The following is a 26,039-nucleotide window of genomic DNA, read 5'->3' as shown; positions in this document are numbered from 1 at the left end:
ACTCAGTTCTTGAACCAGCCCGCATAACACCAGTCACTAACTCAGTATAGCAACACTATGACAACTTTGTATGACAATCGACATCGCTTTTTTTCCCTCTCTCATATTATATATACACATACACACACAGTGGTATGCAAAAGTTTGGGCACCCCGGTCGAAATTTCTGTTACTGTGAATAGCTAAGCGAGTAAAAGATGAACTGATTTCCAAAAGGCATAAAGTTAAAGATGACACATTTCTTTAATATTTTAAGCAAAATTACTTTTTTTTATTTCCATCTTCTACAGTTTCAAAATAACAAGAAAGGAAAAGGGCCTGAAGCAAAAGTTTGGGCACCCTGCATGGCAGTACTTAGTAACACCCCCTTTGGCAAGTATTACAGCTCGTAAATGCTTTTTGTAGCCAGCTAAGAGTCTTTCAATTCTTGTTTGGGGGATTTTCACCCATTTTTCCTTGCAAAAGGCTTCTAGTTCTGTGAGATTCTTGGGCCATCTTGCATGCACTGCTCTTTTGAGGTCTATCCACAGATTCTCGATGATATTTAGGTCGGGAGACTGTGAGAGCCATGGCAAAACCTTCAGCTTGCGCCTCTTGAGGTAGTACATTGTGGATTTTGAGGTGTGTTTAGGATTATTATCCTGTTGTAGAAGCCATCCTCTTTTCATCTTCGGCTTTTTTTTTTACAGACAGTGTGATGTTTGCTTCCAGAGTTTGGTAGTACTTAATTGAATTCATTCTTCCCTCTACCAGTAAATGTTCCCTGTGCCACTGGCTGCAACACAAGCCCAAAATATGATCGATCCACCCCCATGCTTAACAGTTGGAGAGGTGTTCTTTTCGGAAAATTCTGCACCCTTTTTTCTCCAAACATACCTTTGCTCATTGCGGCCAAAAAGTTCTATTCAAAAAGGTCAAAGGAACATCTAAACAAGCCTGATGCATTTTGAAACAAGTCCTGTGGACTGATGAAGTTAAAATAGAACTTTTTGGCCTCAGTGAGCAAAGGTAAAAAAACTGAAGATGAAAAGAGGATGGCTTCTACAACAGGATAATGATCCTAAACACACTTCAAAATCCACAATGGACTACCTCAGGAGGCGCAAGCTGAAGGTTTTGCTACGGCCCTCACAGTCCCGACCTAAACATCAACGAGAGTCTGTGGATATACCTCAAAAGAGCAAGACATGCAAGTCGGCCCAAGAATCTCACAGACTAGAAGCCTTTTGCAAGGAAGAATGGGTGAAAATCCCCCAAACAAGAATTGAAATACTCAGCTGGCTACAAAAAGTGTTTACAAGCTGTGATACTTGCCAAAGGGCGTGTTACTAAGTACTGCCATGCAGGGTGCCCAAACTTTTGCTTCAGGCCCTTTTCCTTTCTTGTTATTTTGAAACTGTAAAAGATGGAAATAAAAAAAGTTTTCTTGCTTAAAATATTAAAGAAATGTGTCATCGTTAACTTTATGCCTTTTGGAAATCAGTTCATCTTTTACTCGCTTAGCTATTCACAGGAACAGAAATTTTGGCCAGGGGTGCCCAAACTTTTGCAAGCCACTGTATGCAATTATACTTTATACTTTATTGTCGCCAAACAATTGATACTAGAACGTACAATTATCACAGCAATATTTGATACTGCGCTTCCCGCTCACTGGATTACAAATCGATAGTAAATATTAAAATACTCAATTATAAATCATAAATAGAAAATAGAAAAATGTAAAGTAATGTAGTGCAAAAAAATCAAGAGGCAGGTCTGGATATTTGGAAGGTGCGGCCCAGATCTGGGTCAGGATCCGTTGAGCAGTCTTATCACAATTGGAAAGAAGCTGTTCCCAAATCTAGCCGTATGAGTCTTCAAGCTCCTGAGCCTCCTTCTGGAGGGAAGAGGGACAAAAAGTGTGTTGGCTGGGTGGGTCGTGTCCTCAATTATCTTGGCAGCACTGCTCCAACAGCGTGCGGTGTAAAGTGAGTCCAAGGACGGAAGATTGCTTTGTGTGATATTCTGCGCCGTGTTCACGATCTTCTGCAGCTTCTTCTGGTCTTGGACAGGACAACTTCTGTACCAGGTTGTGATGCACCTGAGAAGAATGCTTTCTACAGTGCACCTATAAAAATTAGTGAGGGTTTTAGGGGACAGGTCAAATTTCTTTAGTTTTCTCAGGAAGTAAAGGTGCTGGTGGGCCTTCTTGGCAGTGAACTCTGCTTGGTTGGTCCAAGTCAGGTCATTTGTGATATTGACCCCGAGGAACTTAAAGCTTTTGACCTGTTCAACTTGCGCACCACCGATGTAAATTGGGTCGTGTGGTCTGCTACTCCTTCTGAAGTCAACAACCAATTCCTTCGTCTTGCTGACGTTGAGGGATAGATTATTGTCTTCGCACCATGCCACCAGGTTCTTAATTTCCTCCCTGTACTCAAACACTTGTCCCCTATTTTTACAGCCTGGGTTCTGTCTGTGAGGAAGTTGAAGATCCAGCTGCAGATCTGAGTGCTAAGGCCCAGGTTCCGGAGGTTAGGAATCAGTTTGTTTGGAATGACGGCATTAAAGGCAGAGCTGTGTCAATGAAAAGGAGCCTTACATATGCGTCTTTATTCTCCAGGTGTTCTAAGGAGGAATGTAGGGCCAGAGAGATGGCATCTGCCGTTGACGTGTTGCTCTGGTAGGCGAATTGCAAAGCGTAGAGGTTGACCAGTAGGCTTTGGTTGATGTGTGCCATAACCAATCGCTTGAAGCACTTCATAGCAATTGATGTCAGAGCCACAGGTCGATACTCATTCAGGCATGCCACCTTGCTCTTCTTTGGCACTGGGATTATCGTTGCCTTCTTAAAACATGAGGGGATCTTAGACTGAAGCAAGGATCAGTTGAAGATGTCAACAAACACTCCAGCTAGCTCGCTTGAACAGGCCCAAAGAACCCATCCCGGGACACCATCTGGACCCATCGTCTTCCTTGGATTTATCTTCAGGAAGGCCCTTCTAACGTCCTCCTTGATGCCACCAGGTCCGGTTCATCCGGCAGGAGCGGGACGCTCCTCTTTTGTTCGAATCTTGCGTAGAATACGTTAAGTTCATCAGGAAGAGAAGTGCCACAGTTATTGATATTCCCAGCCTTTTCTTTGCGCCCAGTGATCTCATTTAGACCCTGCCATAGTCTACTGGCATCCCTCTGGTTAGCCTGGGCTTCCAACTTGGCTCGATATTGTGTCTTGGTGCCCTTAATGGCTTTCTGGAGTTCACACCTGGATTCCGTGTAGCGACAGGTATCCCCGGACCTAAAAGCCGCAGCTCTAGCCTTTAAAAGGGACTTGACCTCATAATTCATCCAAGGTTTCCGGTTAGGGAATACGCGGATCATCTTGCGAGACACACAGTCCTCCGTGCATTTCCAAATAAAGTCTGTGACAGCCGAGGCATACTCATCGAGGTTAGCTGCCGAGTCCTTGAATACTAACTAGTCCACCGATTCAAAACAGTCATGGAGGACCTCGTCCGTTTCCTCCGTCCAACGCGACACTACTTTTGACACCTTGACATCCTGCTCCAGTTTCTGTTTGTAAGCCGGGAGGAGGAGTACGGCCTGATGGTCTGATTTTCCGAGGTGAGGTCGTGGGACGGAACGGTAGGCATCCTTGAATGCTGTGTAGCAGTGGTCAAGTATATTCGGGCCTCTAGTGGGGCAGGAGACAGACATGTTGGTATAACTTTGGCAGTGCCCTTCTGAGGTTGGCCTGGTTAAAGACCCCAGCTGTAATGAGCAAAGCCTCCGGATACTGTACCTGGTCTCAAGTTCACTGATGTTGGTATACAGTATGTTCAGAGCACACTCCACATCCACTTGGGGTGGAATGTAGACCGGTGTCAGTATGACCAAGGTGAATTCCCGTGGCAGATAGTAGGGATGACACTTCACCAACAGGTGTTCCAGGTCCGGGCTGCAGGAGCTTGTTAGTGCCACTGTGTCCAAGAACCACGCAGTGTTGATCAGTAGGCAGACACCACCTCCCCTCGTCTTGCCGGAAGACACCGTGCGGTCCATCTGATGGATCGAAAATCCCTCCGGTCGGATGGCACAGTCGGAGGTGGCGGGGAGAGCAAGGTCTTGGTGAAACAGAATACACAGCAGGTCTGCATCTCCCTGCAGTAGATGAGTCTCCCTTTGAGATCATCCACCTTGTTCTCTATTGCTTGCACATTAGCTAGTAGGATGGTGGGCATAGGGACCCTGAAGCCCCTCAGCTTCAATCCGACCAGCAGCCCAGCTCTTATCCCACGCCTCCTCGGTAAATAGTGCATCTTTCCGGGTTTCCATCGATGCAGTGTGTTGTTGGCAGCTCTTTGAGGTTGGTGGACGCGTCCCGCGGGGATTGATCAGCCGGTCGCGTTGCCGGGCGCTCCGGGTCGGGCCAAGTGACAGGGGAGGCTCCGCTGCCACTTCCAGCTGCTGGGGTCCCAGGCTGTTGATTGGGTCCGGCCCCGAAGCTGACACTTAATCCTGGAGGGCCGGGCTGCTGGCTGAAACAAGTCCGTAAGCCGAGTCACAGTTGCAGAGGCCTCCGCTCCAGCTGAGCCTCGGGCTTGATTTCCGAGGTCGGTGGCGGTGGCCTCACTTCTGGCAGCTGTGGATGGCCACCAACGGGGCTTTACGGTGGTCACTCCAGGGAAGCATCTGGGGCACCTTGAGGTCTCTGCTGTCACTTCTGTGTGGTCGTCTGCTCCGGAGAGGTGCTGGTCGGAATGGGCCGTGTCTCCAAGCTCTCTGGCACGGTAGCAGGCCGCGGGTCTCCAGTAACGTGGTGGGCCTCGGACCAGGCCTCGCTGGTCGGGTCCAGGTGCAGTCCGGAGCTTAATAAGCAGTTCTGGCGCGGTGGTCTCCAGCTGGGTCAGTAGCTTTGCCAGGGTGTTGTTGATCTTGCTAGATGTAGAAGATTGGAGGTTTAGAAGGGTTTCTCGGGTATAGGGTAGTGTAGAGGGCAGTTTGCTCGGGAGAGCACGCGCAGAGTCGCCAGTTACCGGCGCCATCTTAACTTCAATTATCAGGGTTCTTAAGGTTGTCATATCTAGGGGAGGTAGTGGGGATAAGCTTCCACTACCTATTAAATGCTCCCAATGGTGTGTATCTCAAATAGCATCTGACAATCATGTCCAGCTCCTGGCCTTCACCTGTGGCTTAACTACTAAGCCACGCAAAACCATTTCTACTGACAGGAGAAGGGGCAAAGGCTGGTTACTGGAGCCTTAAAACCAGTCACTGTGGGCAGATGTTGCTTGTCAGCCATGGTCGGCAGTTCATCTCGGAGAAAAAACAACTCTGATCTCAAACCTCTGTTGCCTTGCCGCTATACCCATCAGGGAAGGCTTCAGAGGTAAACACTAGGAAATCAGGAGCTGGAGTCCTCAAGTCCCTAATGTTGAGTTCAATGCTGACTGGCAACTCCTGTAACGCCACTGGTGTCAAACTGTATTGGTCTCTGCTATTCTTACAGATTCAGAGGGGAGACTGCTATATGGGTAGCAGCTTGTTCTCCATATTGTACTGCCTTGGCTTGCATGCTGGCTTGGGTATCACATAGACAGCTTTACACAGTATCTATGGTCCACCACACAAAAGAAAAATACAGGATCTCAATTGTGCGTATAATTTGTGCCTTTCTCTGGAGGTTTTGTATCTGATACTATGTGCATTTGATGCTGTATGGTTTTCCTTGCACCTGTACATACATGTACTTGCGCATATGATGATACACTAGACTTTGAAGGTAAAGACCTTCCCTTAACCCAGCAAATATGTACATCAGTAACACTGAGAAGAAGCCAAGTGGGATGATTAAAAAAGGAAAACAGGATTTTTCCCCCTCTGTGAGGATGTCGAATTTCTGGAATTCTCTATCTGAGGAAAGAGGTATTACAAGAGGCATTTAAAATGAGGTAATTAAGCTTTGAAAGATTAGGGAAATTGAGGGCTATGTAGAACTGGGTCAGAAGAGGAGTTGCAATCTGGGCGTATCAACTACGATCATAATGATCATAGTTGAGGGGGCAAAGTGGGCCACTCTATTTCCCTTGTGCACAGGTGTCAGAACACGGAGACGCTTAATTCCAAATCAGAGACTGATCCATAAAACAGAATTCTTTCCTGAAAATATAAGCAAAGCTTATCAAACAACCATGGGAATAATATAGATGGGACTTATTTTGTGACATACAATGTTTTAATGTTTTTAGAAAAGAGGCCATGAATAAACTGAGCAGAGGCTACAGCCGCATTTACTCCTTCACTAGCAAGCGCGTAAATGTTATTCTTCATTTTACAACATTAATAGCGATTTAAAATGCGAATATACATTAAAATAGAGATATAATATGCTTACCACCGTGGTCAACACTCCGTCCAAATTCACTTATTTTCAATCTAGCCACCAACAGACTCAGGACGTCGCCATGGCCACTAAACCAACCTAACCTTATTGCATTAAAGCAGTACCCTCGGCTGACCACAGTTCCATTCCTCCCTACGTACAGGGAAATTCGTTTGTTGGTTGGTTTAACAGCTGTCAATCAAATTTATTGACGCCCATTTCTTAATTTGAAATGACAAGTTAGGTTGAGCGGAGGATACAGGGCGAACGGACCTCCCTCTCGGCTTCGAGACGACTCAACCTGATGGAAGAAGGGCCCCTCCCCCATCTTCCCATTGGGCAGCTGTCAGCGGGGAAGGAAGCTGTAGCTGTTCTGATAGGCGAATATGTTGTCCATTATCAGGTTGACGGCTCGTCATTTCCGGCGTTGGGCTTGGTTGAGGGCGAGAACGTCAGAGAGAGGAGGGGTGGGAAGCTCTTTGGGCAGCGGCGGTGGGGAGGGCGGGGGAAAGAGGAGCGTTTATCATCAGACACTAGGCAACGAGCAGAGTAGGGGGGTGGTGGTGCTTTCGCGCTTGTTGTCGTACACAGGCAGCGGCAGATCGAGAGGTCGTCGCCGTTGCAAAGTAGACGGAGGGGGGAGGCAGTAAGTTGCTGCTGCTGCTGCTGCTGCCGCCGAGCGACACTCGGCCAGCCCTTGCGAGATGAGGTAAGCGGCTCTCCTCCCAGAACTGCAATGGCTTTGCAAGCAGACGGGGGATTACTGCCTCCTGTTATTTCAGGGATTGCTTGATCCAAGTGTGCGGCTACTATTGATTTATTATCAACGCATCTGACGCGGATTTTTGTCTAAGAGTGTATTTAGCTTGGATTTGTGTGCTTATTAAAAGTGAGGGAGAGCTGGTTGTTATGGTTGCTGTGAAGGAGGTGCGAGCACTTTGGGAAGGGTGGGTGTTTTTTTAATTCAATGGTTCTGTCCTGGTGATTTTCTTAATTGCTGTTTCTTGGACTACAGGATGGTTTGCAAGATAAAACGTGGTGAGATCAAGGTTGATTTAGATCCGTCCCCTGTGCTTGCTTTCCCGTTTCCTCTGGTGCAGAGTGGATTGGGCCCAGGGAGTTGAGAATATTAAGTGTAATCCGATACAAATGTTTTTGGACCATTGTAACACGCGGGCAGTCTTTTTTTCACGTTGCAGTTACTAGAGTAATTTTGTATCTATTTTGTGAGATTTCTTTAAATGTGTCAAGAAAAGCCTGCATAGACCGAACAATTGTCGATCTTCGGAGCATTTTGTTAGTAACCTTAATGCAGTAGTGGAACCTTGGATATCTAAAACATACTGTTTTATTTGAGCTTGAACAGAGTAAACGAATATTTTATATAAAATGTTGACGAATCTATTGGTTATTAAATGAATGATGGATCCTGCGTCTGTTCTAATGTCTTTTTTTAAAAAAAACAATATGCAATCTACATATGACTAGTGCTGAATATTAATAGTTGATAATCTGTCGCTGATATATTTTAATACAGATTTGTGAGTAAATTTTACTTGCCATGGGTTATTTTTGGGTACCCTATATCTGAAATTTAACATTTTGTAGAAGAATTATGAATACCTGTAAAATGAGTAGACACCTTTAGATAAGACTTGCGAATTATGACCATTAATCATGATGCATGTGACTATAACTCGGCGCGTTTTGGCAAATAAGCTACGGAACAACAAGAATTTGACTGTTGGATGGTATGTTATTTGAACGAGAAAATGTTTAAAATTGATTTGATAAGCACAACAATTTGAGGTGAAAATCAGTTTCGTATAGTTATTTGTATGCATATGTGTTTACTAATTGCCATAATATTCTGCGTCTCCTTAATTTTCGTTGAGGTGTCATTTTGTGTAAACAAGTATGATTCAACAAATGTTGATTGAATTTTAAGTTGCGCAAATCATAAATTCACGAGAACTGCTGAGGCACAGAAGGAAGCAATTTGGTACAAGGAATTTATTGGCTCAGACGAGACCATTCTCAACTTTTTTCCTCTGCTGACTGAAGATTTCAGCCCTGCCTCCTATCCCTCCCCATACCTTCCCCCACCCCTAGAATTTTAAAACAATTTTCCTAATCTGGGGATGACCAACAGTTTCCTCGTGTTTTTTTAAAACTGTACACGCCACCAAACCTACTGAACCTTTATTTTCAAGAGAACAACTCCAGTTTCTACACCTTAACCTTGAAATCCTATATCTGAAAAACATTCTTGTAGATCTTCTCAACAACTTCTCCAAGATATTACATCCTTTCTGAAGATTGAACAGAAATGGACACAACATTCCAATTGTAGGCAAAACTGTGTTTGTCCATCTTCATACTTTCCTTGCTTCTATTTATGAATCTCGGGATCCCATGTGCTTTACTAGTACACAGTGTCTATAAAAAGTATTCACCCTCTTGGAAGTTTTGATGTTTTATTGTTTTACAACATTGAATCACAGTGGATTTAATTTGGCTTTTTTGACACTGATCAACAGAAAATGACTTTTATGTCAAAGTGAAAAACGTTCACTTCGCCACTGTCCCATAAAGCTGTGATTCGTATGCACAGTCTCTCCCATCTCAGCCATTGAAGCTTGTAACTGCTCCAGAGTTGTCATAGGTCTCCTGGTGACCTCCCTCACTAGTCACCACCTTGCATGGTCATTCAGCTTTTGAGGGCAGCCTGTTCTAGGTAGATTTACAGCTGTGCCATATTCTTTCCATTTCTTGATTATTGACTTAACTGTACTCCAAGGGATATTTCCTGATTTGGAAATTTTCTTGGATCCATCTTCTGACTTGTGCGTTTCAATAACCTTTTCATGGAGTTGTTTGGAGTGTTCTTTTGTCTTCTTTGTGTAGTTTTTGCCAGGATATTGACTCACCAGCAGTTGGACCTTCCAGATACCTGTGTATTTTTAGTAAAATTGATTAAAGCACCTTGACTACACACAGGTCTCCAAAAACAGATCTCCATTTAACCAATTATGTGACTTCTAAAACCAGTTTTCTGCACCAGTGATGACCTGGTGGGTCATATTAAAAGGGAGATGAATACTTAACGCAATCAGTGTCCAAAAAGCCAAATTAAATCCACTGTGATTCAACGTTGTAAAGCAATAAAATGCAGAAATTTCCAGGGCGGGGGGGGGTGGGGAGGGGAGGGGCGAATACTTTTTATGGGTAGGTATGTACTTTTTACTGTAGGTAGTCCCAAGGCTTTAGAGGGGTTCCGTGCCAGAGAATAGTTTCTAAGTCAGTTTTCTTCCTTCTTTCCCCCAACCCCTTTAAGTCAGAATGCTTTCTGTAGTAATCCTTATCATATCGCTCCATGTGCGTGTATTGACTGATCACTCTAGCGTCCCCATGATTAGTTTGATGGAATGTATACTACAACTAGTCATTATTGAATATTATTAAATATTTTATTACCAGCTTGAAAAGTGCATTAAAATGGATGGGTGAATCTGTGTGAAGTTGAATTTTCATTTGTCAGGTCAGTCATAACCCAGGAAGCCCCTGAGCTCACATCTTAAAATAAACTTGTGTAATGTGCACCTAATTAAGTTCCTGTTGGTTTTTGTACACTCCAACAAATCTTCTATTTACATAATATAGAAGGAATATAAAAATTTAGACTATATAGTTTGCCCTTTCAGCCAGCCTATCTGTTCGGATGTGAGGCACGGATTAGTTCAAATTGCTGCTCCGTGGGGATTACTCATCTCTGCACCGGCCTGCAACTATTACAGTGTGAACTTATTTTTGTCAACTTCAGTTCTGAGCGCTATTTGCTTGCTTTTATTGTTTGCACATTTTTTCTCTTTTGTTTCCTCCCTGCACAATGGGTGTTTGACTGTCTTTTTTTGTTTTAATGGATTTTATTGGGTATCTTTGCTTTGTAGTTGCCTGCAAGATGAGTCTCAAGATTGTAAAGTATACATAGTTTGATGATAAATATACTTTGATTTTGATATTGTAGTCTGTTGCAATCATCCTCATTGTGCTACATTGTCCAAGCTTAGTATCGTTGGCAAACTTGGAAATTTTGTCAATCATACTTGTACCCAAATCAAATAGAGATTAGAAAAAGAAAGGCAAATGTTATACACATCAAAGCTGCTGGTGAACGCAGCAGGCCAGGCAGCATCTCTTGGAAGAGTCGACGTTTTGGGCTGAGTCCCTTCATTAGGACTAGCTGAAAGAAGAGTTAATAAGAGATTTGAAAGTTGGAGGGGGAGGGGGAGATCCAAAATGATAGGAGAAGGCAAGAGGGGGAGGGATGGAGCCAAGAGCTGGACAGGTGATTGGCAAAAGGGATATGAGGCTGGAGAAGGGAGAGGATCATGGGACAGGAGGCCTAGGGCGAAAGGAATGGGGAGGGGGGGAAGCCCAGAGGATGGGCAAGGGGTATAGTGAGAAGGACAGAGGGAGAAAAAGGAGAGAGAGAAAAATCTCTAACTAGCTCTTCGTTCAGTTAGTCCTGACGAAGGGTCTCGGCCTGAAACGTCAACTGTACCTCTGCCTAGAGATGCTGCCTGGCCTGCTGTGTTCACCAGCAACTTTGATGTGTGTTGCTTGAATTTCCAGCATCTGCAGATTTCCTCGTGTTTGCATTTTTAAAAGCAAATGTTAGCTTTATTTGTCACATGTACATTGAAATATACAGTGAAATGTGTTGTTTTAAAGTCTGTAGATTGTGCCTGGGGCAATCCGCTAGTGTTACCCCAATTCCAGTGCTAACATAACATGCCTATAACTTGTTAACCCTAACCTGTATACCTTTGGAATGCGGGAGGAAACCAGAGCACCGGGAGGAAACCCCCATAATCGCAGTGAGAATATGCAAACTCCTGACAAACAATGGTGTAATTGAACTCCAGAACCCACATTAAGTCATTAATATATCAAACAAGGGCATTACTCCAGTGCTCACTATACTACAAATGGGAAAGGTGACTATTTGCCCCAACACTTTGCTGTCTTCCTTGATAACACTTCAATTTTACTGAGCTTTTTACATGCTATTTTATCAGTCATGTTGTGAAAATCCATACAGACATATCTGTTCCCATCGATAACTTCAGTTATGTCATTAAAATAAAATCAATCAGTTTAGCCAAATGCAATTTTTTTTTGTTGTTACTTCTTACAAAGTGAAATCAAATGACATGGGTGACAACAAGGCTTGGCTTCCAGATGACCTCAATGTCTTCTATGCTTGCTTTGACCATCAAAGCATGGAGAAACCTTTTTGAACTACCATAGCCCCTGATGACCCTGTGATTTCAGTCTCTGAGGTTGATGTGAGGGCATCCTTCAGGAAACCCATGGAAAGCATCCAGCCCAGATGGGGGTACCTGGCTGCATTCTAAAGACTTGGGCTGATCAACTGGCTGCAGTGCTCACCAATATCTTTAGTCTCACGCTTTGGTTCTCTGAGGTACCCGACTGCCTGAAGCAGGCTTCAGTTATACCAGTGTCTAAGAAGAGCATGGTAACCTGACTCATTGACTATTGTCCAGTAGCAGTTGCATCCACAGTAGTGAAGTGTTTTGTGAGGTTCTTGATGAAACACATCAACTCGTTCCTGAGAAACAATGTGGATCTGCTCCAGTTTGCCTGCCAACACAACAGGTCCACAGCAGATGCCATTTCATTGGCTCTTCACTCAACCTTGGAACATCTGGACAGTAAATATGCATACATCATGATGCACTTTATCAACTACAGCACAGTATTCAATACTACCATCCCCTTGAAACTAATCAATAAACCAAGACCCTGGCCTCAATACCTCCTTTTGCAACTGGATCTCCTTCAGCACAAGTGCACCACAAGTCTGTGTGCTTAGCCCCCTGTTCTGCTTGCCTTACAGTTATGACTGTGTGGCTAAGCACAGCTGCAGTGCCATATTCAAATTTGTTGACATCATCACTGACACTGGCGAAATCAAAGGCGGTATGAATCAACTTCAAGGAGGGAGATTGAAAATCTGGCTGAGTAGTGCCACAACAACCTCTCATTCAATGTCAGCAAGATTAACTAGCTGATTATTGACTTAAGCAGGAGCAAACTGAAGGTCCAGGAGCCAACCCTCATTGGGGTATCAGAGACGGAGTGGGTCAGCGCCTTTACGTTCCTCTGTTGTCATTTCAGAGGATCTGTCCTGAGCCCAGCATCTAAGTGCCATTATGAAGAAAGCATGGTCAAGCCTCTACTTCCTTAGAAGTTTGCCAAGGTTTGGCATGACCTCCAAAACTTCGATAATTCTTTAATAGATGTGTGGTGGAGAGTATATTGACAGGTTGCATCATAGCCCCGTGTGAAAGTGCCAAGGCAATTGAATGGAAAATATTACAAAAAGTGGATACAGCGCAGTCCATTGTGGGTAAAGCCCTACCCACCATTGAGCGCATCTACACGGAGTGCGGTTGCAGGAAACCAGCATCCATCAGAAAGGACTCCCACTACTCAGGTCATGCTCTCTTCTCACTGCTCCTATTAGGAAGAAGATACAGGAGCCTCATCACTCACACCACCAGGTTCAGGAAGTTATTACACCTCAAGCATCGGGCTGTTGAACCAAAGAGAATAACTTCACTTGCCCCATCACTGAACTGTTTCCATAAATAATAGACTTACTTTCAAAGACTCTTCGTCTCATGTTCTTGATAGTTATTACTTATTATTATTGTTTCTTTTTTCTTTTCAATTTGCACTGTTTGTCTCTTACACATTGGTTGTTTGTCTTTCATTGATTTTATTATGGTTCTTGGATTTACTGTGAATACCCACAAGAAAGCATCGCAGGATTATATTTCATGACATATATGTACTTCACTTTGAAGATTCTGTATTGATTCTCCTTTATCAACACAAAACTTTTCTAAGTTCATATTAGGATTTTGCCTGGTTATTGTTTTTACATTTTCCCACAAATGAGGTTAAGCTGACAGGTTTGCCTAATATGTCCTTGCATGCCTTTTTGAATGTGTTGTTTGATTTGCCAGTCCTCTGGCCTCTTTTCCTTCCCAACCTTTTTCATGCCATGAGCTCCTACCATTACTCCTTCTTTTATCAAAGAAGGCTTGGAGAATTACAGCAAGTCCTTTTGCAGTCTCATCTCATGCCCCTCTCTGCGTTTCTCTCCCCACTCCCCCAACAGCCTTGATCACATACCAAACTCAGTGGCTCTGAATAACTGTGAGCATAAGCAGCATTTCTACTACACCCTCTTATCTGTCTTCACATCTGTTATCTCCACTACCTTCCCTTCTACTGAGAATCTGACAGCAGCTTCTTCGTTGGTTGAAACTGATTACAAAGTACTCATTTAATGTTGGCTTAAAGTAACAGACTCATAAATTCTAAATAGTCCAAGGAAAGCAAGGTTTGAAGATGTTTTGCTGCTTTGACCATGCTTTAACCAAAAAAATGAAGTCCTTTCCATTCTGGCACCAGATCACTGAATAGTTTTGGATGTGAAAGTCATAAGGAAAACTGCAGATGCTGGAATCTAAAATAAAACAGAAAATACTGGAAGTACTCAGCAGATCAGATGTTTGGGCTGTCAAAGCCTTTTGTCTGTTAACTGAGCAGATTGAAGTTGGCAAGTGAAAATTTTCAGTAGTTTTCATCCTACATTTTAGCATTGTCCTTTTGATAAAACAAAATAATGTAATTTAATCCTTCTGGTCCTCATGATTCTCCAGCCTCCTGTAGTAATAAAATAAGTTTAATATTTAGTCTGAGTTTGATAGCATACTTTTATACTGTGCCAGAAATTATGTGGAGTTGGTGTTGAATGTGTTTTGTGCCTTAGTGGCTGTTTTTTAAAAAAAATAAAAATTAAAGATGTCTGCAAAGTGTCTTTTTTTTCTTTACTTTCAGCAGTACTAAATTAGGAAATGCCTTGAAATAAAATTCAAAGCTTAAACAAATCATAGAAAAATATAGCGCAAGAAACAGATCATTTGGCCCATCTAGTCTGTGCCAAACCATTTAAACTGCCTATTCTCATCGATCTGCATCTTGACCATAACCCTCCATGCCTCTACCATCCATGTTGGTAGAAATCATATCAAGCTCACAACTTATTGGCCCAATGTCCTGCAATGTTTAGCATTTTCATTCAACCTGTGGAAGATAGTTTTCAGTAATTCATAAATGAGTATGATTTTATTGTATACTCTCCAACTCCATTGAGACAGTCTCGTAAGTGAATCAGGTTTATTATCACTGATATGAGTTATCAAAATATTTAGTTTCAATTTCCTAATGGTTTTTTTTTGCATTATTTTGTAATGAGATGGAACTGAAGAGATGCACACATCAAGTAAATTTATGAATAAGAATACATGATGCTGGCTAGTTGATCAACTTGCTCCGTTCTCACTGCTTTGCTGTTGGATTCACCATCCCATGCTTACTATAAGGCAAAAGTGAAGCATTTAGTCATGGTTATTACTAATGTACAAAAATAGTTCCACATAGTTACAGTTAGACACAATTGCAAATTGAAGGCTCATTTATTATTTAACTATAGCAGTTCATGAAGTTGGTGCATATGTTATTTCTGATGTATGGATATTTTAGTGAGAATCTTTAGCACTGATGTCTTATTATTTTCATGTTTCCTTACAACATAGGCCATTCATCCCATTAAATCTATGCCAGCTCCCAGAGCAATCCTGTTCTTCAGTTTATTTCCCTACAACCTCAGAATCAGGTTTAATATCACAAGCGGATGGGATATTAAACCTGACATGTGTTGTTTTGCACTTGCAATACATTGGAATATATAACTATTTAAAAAATGGTAAATTACTTAAGAAATAGATATAAAAAAAATTAAATAAGTAGTGCAAAATAAGAGCCAAAAAAATTGAGGTAGTATCCATGGGTTCATTGGCCATTCAGAAATCTGATGGCGGAGGGGTAAAAAAGCTGTTCCTGAATTGTTGTGTGTGCGTCTTTGGGCTCCTGTACCATCTCCTTGATGGTAGCCTGGATGATGGATCCAGCCTTTTGCACCCATTAACAGCTCTGATTCTGTCACTAATCACTTACATATGTTCATCGGGAATATGGCTGAGGTTCTGCATTGAACCTTTATTACTGGAGTTGATTGAAGCCTGCACTACTTGTTGGCTTACTATGCTGGAACTCCTTAGCAATTATGCATTGTGAGGTTTTGTATCACTCAAATTGGCATAGTACATTGTATCCATCAGATTAATTGAAACATTTAACTTCTGAGAATGTTGGGTGGTAACTAGAAATTTGTGAGGATCTTTAAAACCTGCTTTTAACATTCTGCTACCTTGCAGGTTTTATTGCTGAGAAAGGAAAATTTTCTCTCATCAACTTTGGAGTTGTATTTTTCACTTTAGACATTCATTCATTGTATTTGCTGGAATGAAACCAGAAATGAGGGAATTTAGTTATGGATATGTCAAAGACAGAAAGATTAAAGGTTAGTTTTATTCATCACAAGGAAACACCAGAACATAAAGTGATGTGCATTGTTTTCGTCAACGACCAGCACAGCCCAAGAATGTGACAGCACCAACTGTCATCATGCTTCCTGTGCCCACATAGTATGGCCACAATTCACTAACTGTAATGTACATCTTTGGATTGTAAGGGAGAAACCGGAGCACCCGGAGGAAATTCACCCAGTCATGGGGGGGGGGGGGGGGTGAAGGCACAACCTCCTTCCTTACAGGTGGTAATTTGAAGAAACTGATTTGTTTTTCCTGTCACAGTAGAAGTTGAGAGAAGGTTTGAAAAAGATATTTAAATTTGTTGAAGGTGCAGATAGTAGGCAGGGAGAAATTTTTTTTGACAAAGCACCAAGCATCAGGTTTATTGCGAAAACCACAGAATCTCTAAGAAAGCAAAACTTTGGTTTTAAACATGACAGTGGAAACGTAATGGAACCTATTGCTAAGGGCAGTTTTTTTTAAAAAAAGGCAGATTCAGTTCTGATACTCAGATGCAAGCAGAATAGATATTTGTAGAGAGAATGGCCGTTATCAGCAGGAGAATGTGACTGACTGGATTACTCTTGCAGAGAGACCAAATGGCTGCCTTCTGTGGAAATGCTGACAAGGCTTAATAGATTAGACAGGATGTGTGGAGAGAGATATAGACTTAACTTCTCAGTGACCTTTCTTTCAGAGCTATCCAGTTGACTCTAGTATTTTCTTCATTTTTAACTTGCATCTTTTGGAGTGTATTTGGTCCTTTTGACTTTGCCTCAAGTACCTGCATATTGAGCACCTCTAGTGAATTCTTCCTGGAGTGGTGTTCCGTATTTCCACTTGCATGGCTGTGCTGTCTTTTCCTAAGTTAAAGAGCAGAGTCCCCGACATTCCAATGAACATCTGGCATACCTCTGTGGGTTACTGCACCTATTTCAATACAGATGCACGAGCCTCCTGTGGCTTATCTTGTAGTTGGTTGGACAGTGATAATCAGTCTTGCTGTGTTCTGTCATTTACATGCTGCTGGGTCAACAGTTATTTTTGGTGCTTATGACTTCATTTTACTACATTTTTGTTACTTATCACTGGCTACAATATGTACCATTCCCAGTTTGTCAATCATCTCCTTACCCCACCTATTGCCTTATTGGTCTTTCATCAGTTAAGAGAGTATTTTGCTTAGAACGACTTGCAAATTTTTAAGACATAGATATGAATGAGTATGCAGCCGGGAACCCAGGATAGCAGCAAATGCATACCTCTGATTAGGCCTATCTTTTTTCACTTGTTATGAATGGCTGACCTTCAATCCTTGAGCATAGCTCTTTCCTCCAAATTTTTAAGTTTTGTTTAGTCTTGACTGCTTTATTTTGAATATTCTAGTTTTTATAATGTTTGAGCTCTGATAAGCTATTGAACTGAAATGTTAACTCTTTCCATTTAACACATGCAATCTGACCAGGTGAAATAATTCTATACCAGTTGCTAAAAAGCTGACATACAGCTTCAAGAAAAAGTTTGTGAACCTGGTTTTCTGCATTGATTACTCATAAATTGTGGTTTGATCTTCATCTAAATCACGGTAATAGATTAGATTATGAGGACATTCAGTCCTCGTTTATTGTCAGTTCGAAATGCATGCATTAAGAAATGATACAATGTTTCTCCAGAGTGATATCACAAAAAAAAACAGGACAAAACAAAGACTAACACTGACAAAACTACATAATTATATAGTTACAGCAGTGCAAAGCAATACCATAATTTGGTAAAGAGCAGACCATGGGCAAGAAGTCTCAAAGTCCCATACGACTCCCGATAGTCCGGATAGCAGGCGGCAAAAGGGAGAAACTCTCCCTGGTGTAAACCCCCAGGCGCCAACAACTGCCGATGCATTGGAAGCACCCAACCACAGCCAACTCTGAGTCCGTCCGAAAACTTCGAGCTTCCGAACAGCCCCTCCGATACAGCCTCCCGAGCACCATACCCTGCCCTGGCCGCCGAGCAACAAGCAAAGCCAAGGACTCGGGGCCTTCTCCGGAGATTCCGGACCACACAGTAGCAGCAGCAGCAGCGAAGCAAACATTTCAGAAGTTTCTCCCGATGTTCCTTCGTGCTCTCACATCTGCTTCCATCAAATCAGGATTGTGCACGACACAATAACAGACATCATCACCAGAGTAGCCGTTGAGCGCTGTGTCACACTGCCATCTTCTCCTTTTGTACAATCTGCCTAAACTAATAACATACAAACAATTGTACTTGTCATGTCTTTATTGAATATATTGTTTAATCATTCACTGTCCAGGCTGGAAAAATTATGTGAACCTTTGTACTTAATAACTGGTAGAACCTCCTTTATAAGCAATAACCTCCAAACGTTTCCTATAGCTGCTTACTAGACTTGCACTATGTTGCAGAGGAATTTTAGATCATTCCTCAGTACAAAACTGTAACATAGCCATGAGGAATTTCTGCCATTATGTTTTGGGGATGAGAGCTTATCAGCCATGAAATCCTAAATTACTAACGAAGACTGTCATCCAGTAGAGAGGTTTATCTTGATTCACATTAATTGCAGTTTTTTTTATTGTGATGGCAAGAACCTGTTGGACGTTGCTGTTGTAGATACTGCAAGTCCGGTTCACTGGTGAGACCAATGGCAGGGTAGCAGCATTGCCTTAATTGTTGCGCAGTTCAGGCCCTTATGCCGTGTTGCCTATTGCAGTTGCCCAGGGGAGGGGGTGGAGAGAGAGAGAGAGAGCCTCCCCCTCCCCCTCCCCCTTCTCCCAGTGCTGGCCTCCAGTGTTCACCCAGTGGAAGACAAACTGGATCAGGACAATGTCCCATGCACCATCAGACTACAGGCCATGCCACTCCGGGACTTGGGCTACATATCTTTTGTGACTGTATGATTTTTCTGCTACCATAACTGTACTGTGTTTTACATCTTGGCCCTGGAGGAACATTGTTTCAAGTGTATTGTTGAGTGACATTCCAACTTGAATTTGACCTTTTAGTTGGACTCCTTGATGATGTAGTCTGGAATTCAGGCCAAGATGGTAGCCCTTGTGATGTTGCCTCTCTGAATATTGAGCACTTTTGTCCAAGTTGGACCTAGTAATCTGGATCTGTTTTTTGTGAATAATTGTTGCAGAAGATGACATGTTCCCACATTATTGACTAAAAATTTTGGTGTGATATTTGACTGGGTTGAAATTGATCTGCTTTATGTAAGCAGTGCCTCCCTGAGGAGTTTTCCATAATGTTGAAGTTGTGTGTTTAAGTTGGAGAAAGGTATCTTTGGGCTTGTTAATTTGCTCAGCCATTTCTTCTTGATGTGCAGTCTGGACAACTGATTGTGAACGACTTTCTGCAATAGATGTTTTGAGTGGGAGCAAGGCTGGATGATTCATTTGCACTTTGGACCGAAGCAGATTGAAAAATCTTTGGCTTGATCTCTTGTGCCCAGGTACTGACTTGAATGTTAACAGAGCTCTTTCCTCACACCTGTTCTTTAATTGTCCAGCACTGGAGTGATATTTGTAGAAATTTGATTTAATGGTGTAAGATCATTGGCAATATGTGCTTGCATTTAAATTGGCAAGTGGTGACATCTCTGGGTGTATTTGCTGCTGCTTTTGGCATGTTGATCCAGTGATAGTGCTTTAACTTGATAGTAGTGAGATTTTGAGCCAGATTGTTGCAGATGATGTTGACATACAAATCTGCTTTGATGCTTGCTGCTATATTTCCATACTGCCAACTTTCTATCTCATTGCATTAAATACTATGGATGTTGCCTGAAAGTGAAGATAGTACTTCACAAGGATATTACTTTCCCTTTCTCCTCTCATCACACGTGAGATCAAGCTGGCTACTGTGAATTTTAGATGCCAGTCATGTTGTAAGAATGCCAGGTGATTCATCCAACTGAAGTTAAACTTGGACTGCTGGTGCATTAACTTGGCTGTGAATAGGTAATCAACAGGTGGTTTCTTTGCCCAGCACTTAAGTCCTGGTTCAATATCCTAAACTTCAAGAATCACTGCTGTCTGACTCGTTCCATCAGAGGTCCATGTGAGTCCAGAAGTCAAGAATCCCATGATCAACAAGTTCTGGGGTCGATACCCAGACATCATTAAAGTCTAAGATGGCAAAGTCAAACAAAGTCTAGAGCACAGCAAGTTCAGAGCTAGTAGCCTGAAGTAATCACAAATGTTCAGGGTCACTGGGATCAGAGGCCCATGCAAGTCTGGGAGTTGTGGACCAAAGGTCATATTCATCATTAGTGAGTCCTGGGGTGAAGTCTGAAGTTGGAAGCATGATGTCTGGAGCTAAGGACTAGAGGCCCAGAGGTGGCCTGTCCAGGGATTGAAGACATGTCTGTGGGTGGATAGGAGGTTGGGAAAGAGGCTTGTTTTGCTGTTGTTGTCTTGTTGCTGCTTGTGTTGTTCTGTGAGATGCTGGAGGACTTTCCAGAATCACCTTGTTGGTTTTGCCTTCTAACCCAAATGCTTGCCCTCTGAAAGTCAGTCATAGTAGACAACAATCACATAGCTCATGTTGAGTGTGGCAGAGTTCCTGGCATTGAAGGAAAATGAATGATCTGGATGTTCTTTTTAGAGTAAACCAGTACTTATCACCAGATCAGTTCAGAACTCTGGATTGTTTATCAATAGTATAACCATTATGTAGATGGCTCCATAAATAATTTTGAAACCATAATCCAGGATTTCAGCCTGAAACTTTGATAATTCCTTTCCTTACAAAAACTATTTGACACACTGGGCTCCTCACTGCCTGGCATGGAGGCTTCAATACACAGGAACACAAGGGGTTGCAGAGAGTTGTAGATTCACCGAGGCACAACCTTCCTCCAATCGAGGACATCTTCAGGTGACGCCTCAAGAAGGTAGCATCCGTTATTTAGGACCCTTGCCATCCAGGACCTGCTCTGTTCTTGTTACTACCATCAGGGAAGATGTGTAGGAGCCAGAAAGTACGCACTAATTCAGAAACAGCTTATTCCCCTCCATCATCAGAATACTGAATGGTCCATGAATGCAACCTTGTTATTTTTTTTTAACACAATTTATTTTGTTAACTATAGTAACTGTCTTTCACTGTACTTCTGCCGCAAAATAACAAATTTCAAGAAATACAAGACAGTAATATTAATCCTGATTCTTCCAGCAGATTATTTGTTGCAACAATTCTCCTATGCTACTTTAACCAGGTGATATGTAACTGAATATGGTTCATAAATCCGAGAACTAATCCCGTAAACATTGTATTCTTCATTCAAAGTCGCATGTTAAGAAGGGACCACCCTGAGGAAGAAGTAAATAAAACTCCGGTTCTTAAAAAGTAGGAAAGACAATAGATGAAATAATTTCCTTTCCCTTTTGGTTGTTGTGAGGTGATGAAACAGAGTCACTGGAATACAAGGTGAAGATGAAGACTACTTATTCCAAAATTCAAATAAAAGGAAAGAACTTTCTTTTTCAAACTTGGGTTCCAAGCATATGGTTTAAACTTTTCAAGAGCAGGTCTACACATGCACAGTGAATATATGTACTGGTAGTAATAGATGAAAGATTATTGAAATACAGATTTTGGAAAAAGTGTAAAATGTATAAGCTCTCCTTGTAAAAATGTGGATTCAGCTATCAACTGTCTTGTAATTGAGGCTTCTTTGAGTGGGAAAAGTAATGCCAATTTAAGGTTTAGAAGACATGGGGGGGGGGGTTGGAGTATGGAAAAGTTCAATTCAGTGCATCCTAAAAAGAAGCATTGATGAAAGTGCAAAGACAGCAATCAAGCAAAACTATGAGTCTAAAATTGGAGGCAGAAGGTTATTGTAATGTTGTTTTTGGACTGGATGTCCATAACAAAAAGGAACAAAGTGGTGGGACCAATGAGAATGGAGGGGCTATGATGATAAGTTTGTATAGAGCATAAAAAGTCATGTCATAAAAAGCAAAAGGTTCTTTGAAGTTACAGAGGTATGTTGCTGAACTGTAGAAGTTGGCAGAGTGGTGACCGATGGAATTTCATCCACATAAATGTGAGGTGATGTGCTTTAGGAGGTCAAATTTTGGTAGGACATAGTGTAAATGGTAGGGGCATTGGGAATATGGATGTGCATATCCAGCGGCAATGCAAGTGAAAAGGGTAGTCTTTTTTTTTCAAAAATAAGATTATTTATGTATCATTGCCTTTATAGGCCAAGGCATTGAATATAAAAGTTGGGATTCCCTATGGTGTTGTGCAAACAGTGGTTAAACGACATGTGGAGTTATCATCTATAATACTCATTGTTATACTATAGGAAGGGTGTGGTAGCAATAGAGTGTGCAGAAATGATTCACCAGGATGTTGCCTGGAATGGGAAGGTTAGTTATAAGGAGAGATCAGATTGACTGGCTAGGTTCTAACTGAAATGTAGAATGCTTATGGAAGTTTATAAAATTAAGCGGCATGGATAGTGTAAATTAGTATCTATCTCAAGAGAAGTCTAGAATTATGGGGAGCAGGTGAAAGGTGAGTGGGGGTAAATTTAAAGGAAAGAAATCTGAGCAGTAGTCATCTTTATTCTTTGTGCACAGATAGTTGTGAATATCTGAATACGTCATTAATGGTGATAGTGGAGTGCAACCGTACAATAACATCTAAAAAGTGTTGGGGCAGGTACTTGGATAAGAAAAGTGTAGGGCCATATGGGCCTAGTGAAGGCAAATGGGATGTTTGTAGATGGCCACCACAAGTCAGCATAAATGAGGTGGGATGAAAGAATCTGTTCCTCTGCTGTTGGTTTCCATGATTCTCAATTGTGGGTGAGCTACGAATGGTGTTGCTTACCTTGTGGATAACTTGGTGTTTTTCTACATAATTCCATTTCCCATGTCCTGATCCATTGTAGTCCCCTTTTATCACAATCCACACAGTCACCTAGTTGTGTACCATTAACAAACGTAGGTAATTTACATTCGACGGACTTATGCAGATTGTGTACTTCACTACCAGATGAACTCAAAGCCTTCTATGCCCACTTTGAAAGGGAGAGCACAACTACAGCTGTGAAGATACTCTGCTGCGCCCGATGACCTGGTGATCACCGTCTCAGAGGCTGATGTTAGGCTGCCTTTAAAGGGAGTGAACCCTCGCAAGGCAGAAGGGCCCGATGGAGTACCTGGTAAGGCTCTGAAAACCTGTGGTAACCAACTAGTAGGAGTATTCAAGGACATTTTCAACCTCTCACTGCTATGGGTGGAAGTTCCCACTTCAAAAAGGCAACAGTAGCAGTGCCTAAAAAGAATAATACGGGCTGCCTTAATGACTGTTGCCTGGTAGCACTCGCATCGACAATGATGACATGCTTTGAGAGGTTGGTCATGACTGGACTGAACTCCTGCCTCAGCAAGGACCTGGACCCATTGCAATTTGCCTATCGCCACAATAGGTCAACGGCAGATGCAATCTCAATGGCTCTCCACACGGCTTTAGACCATCTGGACAACACAAACACCTACGTCAGGATGCTGTTCATCAACTATAGCTCAGCATTTAATACCATCATTCCCACAATCCTGATTGAGAAGTTACAGAACCTAGGCCTTTGTACCTCCCTCTGCAATTGGATCCTCAGCTGGCTAACTGGAAGACCACAACCTGTGCGGATTGGTGATAACATATCCTCCTCGCTGACGATCAATACTGACGCACCTCAGGGGTGTGTGCCCATTGCTGTACTCTCTCTATACCCATGACTGTGTGGCTAGGCATAGCTCAAATACCATCTGTAAATTTGCTGACAATACAACCATTGTTGGTAGAATTTCAGGTGGTGACAGGAGGGCATGCAGGAGTGAGATATGCCAACTAGTGGAGTGGTGCTGCAGCAACAACCTGGCACTCAACGTCAGTAAGACGAAAGAGCTGATTGTGGACTTCAGGAAGGGTAAGATGAAGGAACACATACCTATCCTCATAGAGGGATCAAAAGTGGAGAGAGTGAGCAGTTTCAAGTTCCTGGGTGTCAAGATCTCTGAGGACCTAACCTGGTCCCAACATACCGATGTAGTTATAAAGAAGGCAAGACAGTGGCTATACTTCATTAGGAGTTTGAAGAAATTTGGCATGTCAACAAATACACTCAAAAACTTCTATAGTTGTACAGTGGAGAGCATTCTGACAGGCTGCATCATTGTCTGGTTTGGAGGAGGGGGGTGATTGAAGCCATGGCACAGGACCGAAAGAAGCTGCAGAGGGTTGTAAATCTAGTCAGCTCCATCTTGGGTACTAGCCTACAAAGTACCCAGGACGTTTTCAGGGAGTGGTGTCTCAGAAAGGCAGCATCCATTATTAAGAATGCCCATTACCCAGGACATGCCCCTTTCTCACTGTTACCATTAGGAAGGAGGTACAGAAGCCTGAAGGCACAGACTCAGCGATTCAGGCACAGCTTCTTCCCCTCTGCCATCCGATTCCTAAATGAACATTGAATCCCTGGACACAACCTCCCTTTTTTTTCTTAATACTGTATTCAGTATTTCTGCTTTTTGTATGTTTTTTCAATCTAATATATATATACTGTAATTTTTACTTTCAAAATTTTATTATTATTTTTTTTTTCTTCTAGATTATGTATTGCATTGAACTGCTGCTGCTAAGTTAATAAATTTCACGTCACATGCCGGTGATAATAAACCTGATTCTGATTCTGATCCCTGTGGCATCCCAACCGTAGCCTTCCAAGCCATTTTTCAATCTTTATTTTTATTAATTAAATTTAAAATCCCTGATTGTCTTTGGGGAGGATGAGTTAAGAATTCTGATCCTAGATTTAATTTTCATTTAATTTCGAATCCTTTATTAACATGTTCCCTTTTCAGTATGTCTTTTACCTATTGTATTCCAGGAATAGCTCTTTTCAGTTTAATATTTCTCTTATTGATGAGAATGCTTTGTTTGTAGCCTGTTATATCATACAAGCCTTGCCACAATTGGTGGCCAGTCTAGTACACAAGTTTAGTTTAATATCTCTTGACATTCCTGCTGGTTCCTGTATAGGTCAGGATCACTCAACTTGAATGCCTCACACCAGGACTTGAGTAGAGAATGGATTATTTGGTTTATCCATGGCTTCCAATTGGAAAACAATTAAAGTTATAGAGCATAACAGCACAGAAACCGGTCCTTTGGCCCATCTAGTCCATGCAGACCGAATCTTCTGCCTAGTTCCATCTACCTGCATCGAGATAATGGTCCCCCAGACCACCCCCATCCAAACTTGTCTTAAATGTTATAGTTAAACACAAATCTGCCACTCCTGCCGCAGCTTGTCCCACATTCGCGCCACCATTTGAGTAAAGAAGTTCCCCCTTAGATTTCCCTTTAATATTTCATCTTTTCACCCAAAACCTATGACATCTACTTTTGCTGCCACTCACCCTGAGGGGAAGAGTGGAGTGGTAGACTCATAGAGCAATGTAGCATGAATACAGGCCATTTGGCCCAGTGAGTACATTCTGATCGTGGTGCCTACCCTGCTGGTCCCAATTTCCTGCATATGATCCGTATCCCTTTAAGCACCACCCTTTCATGGAACTATCCAAGTCTTTCTTGCATGCCTCTGGCAGCTGACATATACTCGCCACCCTCTGTGTGAAACAATGGTTTCTCAGGTTCTTGTATCTTTTCCCCCCTGACCCTGAACCTACAATCCCTAGTTTTGGTCTCTACCTTGAGAGAAAAGGTCGGTTGGGTTACCATCCACCTTATCTGTGTGTCTCCATAATTTTAAACATTTCTGTGGTTACAACTCATTCTACATTTCAAAAAGTAAAGACCTAGCCTGGTCAACCCCTCCCTGTAACTCGGGTCCTCTATTCCCAGCAATGTCCTTGTAAGTCTTTTCTGCATTCTTTGTGAATTACACATCAGTACTCACAAGTAGAACCAATGCCTTATAGTGTTCTAACTCCTATTTTCAGCGTCTAAACTGATCAAGATCAGCATGCTGAAGCCCCTTTTCACCACACCCCTGTGTCTAACTGACACAATTTTTAATTAACTCAGTCCCTCCATTCCATTACATTCTCTATTTCCCTGCCGTTTGTAGTACAAGTCCTATA

General features: G+C 42.3%; 2 protein-coding genes across 10 annotated transcripts in view; one reads left to right on the top strand and one right to left on the bottom strand.

The window, feature by feature from the left end:
• cryzl1 (crystallin, zeta (quinone reductase)-like 1) overlaps positions 1-6,499 on the bottom strand; it is a 93,490-nt gene extending 86,991 nt beyond the window's left edge. The window contains exon 1 of one of the 3 annotated variants that reach the window (XM_072259943.1): positions 6,377-6,499. The gene's annotated coding sequence lies outside the window, so the exon portion shown is untranslated. The remainder of the gene's footprint in view (positions 1-6,376) is intronic. The other 2 variants (XM_072259940.1, XM_072259941.1) reach the window with 2 other exon arrangements.
• Positions 6,500-6,883: 384 nt separating this feature from the next.
• itsn1 (intersectin 1 (SH3 domain protein)) overlaps positions 6,884-26,039 on the top strand; it is a 234,291-nt gene continuing 215,135 nt past the window's right edge. For all 7 annotated transcript variants that reach the window (XR_011886265.1, XM_072259915.1, XM_072259914.1 and 4 more), the window contains exon 1: positions 6,884-7,073. The gene's annotated coding sequence lies outside the window, so the exon portion shown is untranslated. The remainder of the gene's footprint in view (positions 7,074-26,039) is intronic.

The sequence above is a fragment of the Mobula birostris genome, chromosome 6 (assembly GCF_030028105.1).
Source record: "Mobula birostris isolate sMobBir1 chromosome 6, sMobBir1.hap1, whole genome shotgun sequence".
NCBI lineage: Eukaryota > Metazoa > Chordata > Chondrichthyes > Myliobatiformes > Myliobatidae > Mobula > Mobula birostris.
This window is presented reverse-complemented; position numbering and strand designations above follow the sequence as displayed.